We start from the raw sequence: 8,720 nt of genomic DNA, 5'->3' as shown, positions 1-8,720 counted from the left end.
GATTCTTGTCTCAGATCACTGGAAATGGCATTTCCGGGCTTCTAGTTTACAAAATTTTCCAGGGGAGGTCACCAGGACCCCCTGTTGTAAGCTTTGTGCCGAAGGTGCACTCAGCGTGCGGCCTAGCCGCCCTTGCACCCCTATCTATAGTCTCTAGATCCGTCCTTGTCCGTTTCCAGAAAAGCGAGAGTTCCGTTCAGGTAAAAGATCACATGTCAGATGTAATTCGAATGTGAGTATAAGCTGAAGCATAACTGACCTGGCAGAATTCTTTTCTCTTGTCTCGCAAATGTATATAAAATGACCATCAAGTTGTTTAGCACTGTAGTTTGTCCCTTTTCTGATCACAACAGCCACATTACAACGATACCACATAAGTCATACACATTGCTAAATGAGCCATTTTTTAAAGCGATAATTTCATATTTTTAAGTTATATTTTTAAAATGTATTAAAATAAAGCCTTAAAATAGATGGTATCTATAAAAAGTCCTACCTTGTTAAAGAATAATCCTATTAATCCTATAATTCACTATTGCCAATTGAGAAATTGGCAAAAATATCATTTTCAACTTCAAATTCAAACGTTTGAAAATAGCTATTCCATGGGGGGAATAGAAAAAACAAGGGGGGTACTTGTGTTATTATTTCCAGGGTGAATGATTTTTAAGTGTGAGAATGATACCTATGATCGTATAATAGTGAGTTGACAACCTATTGAGCAAAAGACATAGAAATAATTATGTTTTGACTTTCTTAGAAAATATGAAATTCTCGCTTTAAGTAGTGTTCAACGTTGTTACATTTAGCCATACAATAAGACAGAAAAGGGTGGAGAAATCAACTTTTATAGAATTGCTCTACAAACATCGTCAGAATCCGATGTAACTGACTATTTGTCGCAAGATGTTGCAGGAACAGCCAAGTCTGTGTTGTTAAATCATAAACTACGATCTGATTACCAATACAAAATCTTTCTACAAGCACAAACTAGTGCTGGTTTATCACAAGCATCCACTTTACTTATACCTCAACTATATAAAAGTAAGTCGTTTTAAAATGACTGTTTTTACCCGAAAGCTATCACGTAGTACCCAATTATAGGGGTTTTATCTGTGTGACGTAAATATATGTTTCAACTTCAGAGCGATGTTAGAATCTCCACCAATGTTTTTCTTACACTGTTCCTGGGCTAACCCTAACGTTCACTGTATAGAGAGGTGGACAAATTATAAAGCCTAGACACAGATTTTTTGCCACTGGCCACGAGGCTGATAAGGAGAATTTACCTAGTCGTTTGGATGGGTTGTAAAATATGGGAGGTCCAGCTGTGTACTCATTTGCGGTTCTTCTTCCCTTAAAGACTCGGGTTCCAATTGGAACGTAGTTGAATCTGGTTCAGAATCAAAGAAGAGTTGCCAGACATGCAACTGCAGCAAATTTCTTGTACGTTGAATGGCACTTGAAAGCTCGAAATAATAATTACCACATTATGTTGACGAGACATTATACCCCATTCCATTCAATTACCTCAACCGTGTTAAAGATTTCACATAGCTAAACATAGGGCCTACTGCCCTCCCCGTCGCCACCCCATCTGGAAGGAATTACATGTTATATCGATCTCTGTGACGATGAATAAAATTGTCTGTAGGTAGCGCACATATGATCTGTCGGTCTTTTTAATTTACGGCAGACCAATGGTCATCGATGTTGATGCAATATCACCGACAATTAATTCATAGTGTACAAGTCTTAATATAGGTGTGAACATATGCAACTTCTAATCATGACTCAGTTTTCAAAGAAGAGTACGGGTAATGAACTGATTTGAACAAATTTATTTTTCACTAAGGTTTGGTAAAGGCTACGATGGTAATAGCTGAAAAAATTAATGTAACAGACTACCTAATATCTTGGAAACAAGATAACAATACTCTAGGTCAAACAAATTTAGTTAAACTACATTACTGTTATGGAAATGTCTTCGAGGGATCCAAAATAGTGAATTGCAAGGTGAGCAAATTAATCTTCAAAACGTATTTTTATATCCCGAGCCAGGCTATTAGTAAGAATACATTTTTGTGCATTGGGGACTGACGAAAATTTATTTTAGATCACACACTATAGACCCTACCAGTCTCAGATTTCAAAAACTTTGTCACTTGTAGTGTTTCACGACTTGTGCAAGTAAAGTGTTTAATCAGTATCTAGACTATGGCACAGTGTACAAAAGGGGGCTTAGAGGGCGCACATTCTTTTAAATTACTCAAATTGAAGCAAGAATAACATTTTTAACTTGATCAAAGAAACGCAAAAGAATGGGGGCCTTGAATGTTGCTAACAGTTGTCGCTTCGTCTTTTGGTACTAATACTGGTTTCATTTAGAACTTTACTTGTTTTGTGAAAATTGCGTTTTAAACATTATACATGTGTGTATCTATATATAGACAGGATTAACAGATATCATAATACCTGATGATGAACACCAATATAGATTAAGATTAAAGACCAAACCTAATTCTCTCTGTGAAGATTGTCGTTGGCAGTTTTCTGTATCCATAGAAACTAAGTCCATAAACAGTGGTATGATATGGTCAAAATGTACATATTTATATAATGGAGGTATGTGAAAACGGCCTGATATAATAATCACGCCGACTTTGGGTTGGAAGACAAGTCCATAGATACATGTTCTTTCATAAATCATAATAATAGTTTGTGTCAATGTATTAGAAACGAACACAATTTTGTGTATATTAGTTTTTACACAAGTCCTTTTATGTTGGAAACTATCTTTGAGGTACACTACTTAACACGTCCTCAAAAAATACTTACACAAAATGGTTTTCACCAATACATGCATCAAGCTTAAGTGAAGCCATGAATGATTCTCCATAGTAATTTTTGAGAATACGAACAAAGTCATGAATTTAATAAATACATACGATATAAAAACTACATAATTTAATATTCAGATGTCGACAGGAAAAAACAAACGTTTTAGACTTACAGATTGATGGAGGCAGATTGTCAATCGTAGGGCATCCTCCTTGTGTGGATGGGAACAATGATTGGGTCTATATTTTAGGATCTAAACATCATTGATTTCAGTCAAAATAAAGAATTAAATTGGGATGAGCTGATGTGATATTTCGGTTATTATTATCAGACTATCTCTCAATGGTCGAATTCAATAATCAACATCAGTAAAACAAAATGTAACAATTATTATTGTATTTGTATCTGAATATGTATTGGCGAAGGGTATCTGAAAGGCTGGAGAATTTTGGCAAATAAATACATAATTTAAAGGGCATTTAGTGATAATATTCACCAAGTTTATAAACTGCAATGTTTCGATGTAAACTGTTAATAAACTTAGTGAATGTTATCTATAAAACTATCTGTATTATTAAATACAAAAACTGCGCGAAATAGTGTGCGATGCTGTAGAAGCATATTGCTGCTGTATGTACTATTTATGATATAGACAGGGATAACATATATTCCACAAAATGTTCGCGGCTAGAATACTTATATTTTTATGATCTTAAATGTGTGCTTGTTTTATTTTTCAGATTCAGCTTCACCGGGATTTGACTCAACTGTTATCGGTCGAACAAGTATAAAGTTAACCTGGACAACCAAATGTAACTTAGATGCAAGATCAGCCAGGCCAATGATGTACCAATTGGTTTATTTTTTCAGTTCAGAACAACACTGTGATAATGGTATTTTAAACAATTTTTGAATTTACAATATTTTTGGAAATTAAGGAAATACAGAATAAGCCCCGGTCCCAGTGACGTCAATAGAATATTTTCCTCTAAAAATCCTGTTAACTAATAATTGTGCCCTCATCTCTTTTTTTCAAGATTCATATTCTTCAAGTTATTCGTATATAGACTATTCACAAAGACATCCTTGTACAAGTATTAAACTATTCACAAAGACATCCTTGTACAAGTATTAAACAAAGTCAAATTCGTTATAGACTTTTAAGAAAAGTATATACAGTAGAACTTGCTCCGGCGTGCACTCCTAATCAGCGAACACTTGCTTCAACGAGCACCCAAAAATCCCCCCCCCCCCCGAGCGATTTTTAAGTAATTTAACCTCTACTAAACACGCACCTGTTCAACGCGTGCAAAGGGCATCACGATTAATTCCCCCCGTAAAAATTCTACTGTTTCAACGGTCACTCCTCTAACGCGGCCAGCGGTCACTATTTTACTAATAAATTCAACAAAACATCGCCCATTCAACGGCCATTGTTGAATGATACCATCTTGTCGTTCTTTCTTTGTAACTCTCCCGCTAATCCCATGAGTAGTAGTTAATTAACTGGACCCCACTGATCAGGTAAAAAGAAATGTAAAAATAACAATCAACCCGGGATTATCTGTTAATTAATCTTTTGTTTTATTAAACGACTAACCTGATCATTGTTTTCACGCGTAACAACACATTATTTGATACTGATTGAATAAAATGAAAGTACCGAGTTTTGTCACAATCATCTAGTATCTCTTTTCCATTGCCACTTTGTTGTTAAACAGACGTTTTGGCGCCCCCTATAATATTACATACAGAGTTACATCCCCTGTAAATCAGTGATAAAATCAGCGATGGTTTTTTGTTCATGTGCTTTTTTTGATAAAATAAAATTAATCCATCGATTTTCTTCTCAAAAATGGATAAATATTATCGAATGCATCACAATGGTAGACAGTAGTATCGAAGGTTGCTACAAAATGACAAGTTTACAGAAGTTATGTTCGAGATTTGAGTAAAGAATTTTCGTTCGGCGCAAGATTCAGCGACGGTCAAATTTATCGATGCAAGTATTAATGTTCGCTGCCAATGCACCCAAGCGTAATTAATTTATGTCAGCACAAAAAGCACCAAGATTTTATTAAGTGGTTGGTTATCGCTAAAATAGTGGGGATGGGAAATACTCAAATTCACGGCATTTTGAAACGCTTTTAGACGCTATGATTCAGTATGATAAAAGTAAAAGAAATATTGGGGGGCCAGAGATCCAGTATTACTAAACAAACATGTATACGCGACTACTTTGAATTCACAACTAGATGTATTGTTATTGTTGTACTACATGAATAAAAACATATATGCAATCTATATCTTTATTTTTTGTGGTAGGGGTTGGGGCAATATAAGATACCTCTAGTCAAAGAGCACCTCCATTAAGCAAACATTTTTAAATTTCCCTTTGGTGCTTGCTTAATACAAGTTCTACTGTAATAAAGTTTGTGTATAGACTATTAAGGCAGACAGATATTCGAAAGTACCAATAAAGACAGATATTCCTTTGAAGATTATTTTCAATAACAAAGATTATCGATATACTGGAAAATAGTACACTGGTTATTAGTAATTTATTTTATATACCCGCACTAATCCATTGATCTCTTATTTTTATATACTCGAATTTATTCTTAAACTTATTGGCTTAGCCTTGGTCCAATTGGCCATTTTTGGTCACTTGATGATGTGAGGTTTAGGGCGAGTATATTTTCAATTGTAGGAAGTATATTAAATATAACAGCTGATCAAGACAAATATGAACAGATGTTGGAAAATCTATCACCAACTACTCTTTATTATGTCTGTATTAGAAGTTTATCCAGAGAAGGCTCTTATAACGACTGGATAGTTGAAAATTTCACGACTAGTTCTAAAGGTAAGATCAGGTTAATATACCATGTTTCATAAAAGAAAATATCCGCATAAATATGAATAGTGGAGTGTTTACGGAAATTAAATGAAATATGGTTTAACTTCCTACTGTTCTGCTTTGGCTGGGTTAATGAAGACGGGGAGTGTTTACAAGTTTCCCACGACGAGACCAGTAACATAATTAATTTAAAACTCTGAAATTTAACAGTGCTTCTCTTTATGATGCCCTGTAAATTTCTCAAAAAAATTCTGGACAGCCGACCCTACTCCTTGTCACGTACATGCGGGGAATCAAAACCATACCACTTTACTCAATGACAGACCTTCTTATTCAATCCGCATGCGTTAACCATTCGGCCACCCAACACCCCGCTCACAGTTCTGCTTCCCGGGACCTGATCTGAGCCCTCACTATGCTCATGGGCTGCCAATGGCCTTCCTGTGCTCCTAATGGTCGAACTATGTCATGCATAAGAATTGTAGTGCACTGTAGGTGGATGTGTGGCCTAGCATGACCCATTACCCACCTAGTGTTCCCCACAATTTAATACGTGGCCTAGCGTGACCCCTGCCCACCTTCTGTTCCCCACAATTTTTATGCTTGACCCTAGAGTTTCCACAATGCTTATGCGTGGCCAACTGGGGGTAAGTGTCAGGGGATGGTTGTTAGGAGGTAATTGTTCACAGGTAATTGTCCTAGAACCACTTCCCCGGACCTCAGTGGAGTTGATGGGTCCCAACAGGTGTTTTATTGTTCAGTGTGCTCAACCTGTGATCCATGCAAGTGAGCATATGAGCACATAAAAGCCATTGGCAGCCCATCAGCACAATGGGGGCTCAGATCGATTCTCAGGAAGCCCTACTGGGACCTGGCACAAAAGCGGGGTCTGGGAAGGCTTGGAGCCCGGGAACCCAATGAGATCCCTAATTTTCCAGTGTTTTGGTATTGAGGGTATATTTGGTAACTAGTGTTGTTTTTTCAGTATTTATTGTCTTTTTGGTATTTAGGGTTTTTCAGATTTTTTTTCGTTGATTAGTATCAAACAATTTTTATTCGGTCTTTTTTCAGCATTTTTAGGGTAATTTATGTACTTTTCGGATTTGTTTCGGTATTTTTCGGTGTTTAGTATTGCCCCGATTTTTCGACTACAAGATCATAAATTGCATTCTATTAAAAATATAGGTTCAATTTATACCAATATTTTCAGAAACACCGTCTAAACAGGATGTGACTGTAATTATAGGTGTCATTATAGGTGTAACGTTAGTTGTTGTAATTTGCTGGTAAGTCAGACTTTCCAATTTATTAATTTGTATATTTTATTTTTTAATGGGTTCGAATGATGTCACAATCTGAGTAATTTCATTTACTTTTTCTGATTGTACACTGCATAGTAATCTAACCACCTTGCTATCATCGCCATTATATATCTCATTTATTGTATACCATTCTTATATCAGTCGTTCAGATGAGAGAAAGAGAAATGGGGTTTAACGTCCACTCAACACAAACTAGGCCATTTCTGGACTTACATACGGTTCAATTTTATTTCAACAATTTGCTTGCGCGTAGTAGGCGACCCTACTCCATGTCACATACAACTGGGGACTCGAAACAAGCCAGTTGACTTAATGACAGACCGTGCTAACATCAATACAGCCAAAAACATATTAGGGTTATAATTATTATTATACGCAATTATGTCGTCACCCTATCCATCGGCACGTCGGTCCATCCGTCAACACCTCTTGGGTTTTCTCCGGGTCCTCATGTTTCCTCCCACTGCTAAAGACCCCTACGCGCAAGCGAATTATTGAAATAAAAAATCGAACCATGTGTTAGTCCCGAAATGACCTAGTTTGTGTTGAGTGGACGTTAAACCCCATTTCTCTCTCTCTCCGTCCGTCAACAGTTGGCTTGTGAACTCGATATAGGCTACAGTTTCCAGCGGAATCTTTTCAAATTTGGTTTCAAGCTTTGGGGCCTATCGATATTCAGCACTCTGCAGTGCGACCTTCCATACCAGAGATACACCCTCTCCCACTCTCCCATGTCGAAAACCTTGTGAACATGATAGAGGCTACAGTTTTTGACAGATTTTTTTCTCAATTTTATTTTGTGAAGCATTGTGGTCATGAGAGCGCACACTCGATCGATAGTCACTGTCTGGGGACTTTTCTTTTCCGAAACATTGTAAACGTGATAGAGGTTGTAGTTTTTAACGGATGTTTTGTAAAATGTTGTGGGAAGCATTGGGGTCATGAGAGGATGAACCTTATCAATATCCATGTTATCCTTTCGGATAAGCTGCATTTGAGATAAAGCTGCTGTTTTGGCATATTTTCACACTTTGCATGGCGATCATTAAACTTGCTTTAATTTTAGGATGTTCATCAAGACTTTAACATAATATTGCCGACTGTATCAAAATGACGACACACTCAGTCACATTCCTTTCCCTTCTTAATATATCTTTTATTAGGAGTATTGTATCCGTTACATCTGGATAATGATTATAGGAATTTATATGGAAAACCAAATTCTTATGAAATTTCAAGTGCTATTGAATAACCATTGAATTTTCCAGTCTCGATATCAGGAACTATTGAATATCCATATCACTATATATAATTAACCATACTTTCGTTTGTTATCCAGGGTTTAATAAAATGGGGGGTCGCGGTGGCTCTGTGAGCTGGAGTTCTCAGGTTCGCTACAGGTGTTGGCCAAGAAAGTTCCTCGGGATTTTCCGACCTGGTTTCTCCTTGTCAGTGGTGCAGGACGAAGGACAAATTCAGATGGGATGAAAAACCGAGGTCCCGTGTCCACATTGACATGCACGTAAAAATAGCCTTGAGAGTTGGAATTTGATATAGGAGTAGGAGTAGGCTTCATTAGCGCTGTCCGGAAACCAGTTTTATTCAAGTTGACATATAATTCATGTCATGTTATCATTGTTACTGATTTTGTTATTATTATTTTTTGTGTGAAATGTATAGGCACTTAATTACTTGGT

General features: G+C 36.6%; 1 long non-coding RNA gene across 1 annotated transcript; it reads left to right on the top strand.

Annotated features, from left to right (window-relative positions):
- The first annotated feature begins 883 nt into the window (after positions 1-883).
- Positions 884-2,580, top strand: LOC126818383 (uncharacterized). Its single transcript, XR_007679216.1, has 3 exons — positions 884-1,044; positions 1,856-2,016; positions 2,451-2,580. It is a non-coding gene; the product is annotated as an uncharacterized LOC126818383 (long non-coding RNA).
- Positions 2,581-8,720: the final 6,140 nt, after the last annotated feature.

Source organism: Patella vulgata, chromosome 4 (genome assembly GCF_932274485.2).
Source record: "Patella vulgata chromosome 4, xgPatVulg1.2, whole genome shotgun sequence".
Taxonomy (NCBI): Eukaryota; Metazoa; Mollusca; class Gastropoda; family Patellidae; genus Patella; species Patella vulgata.
The sequence above is the reverse complement of the archived record's forward strand: the minus strand, read 5'-3'. Positions and strand labels throughout refer to the sequence as shown.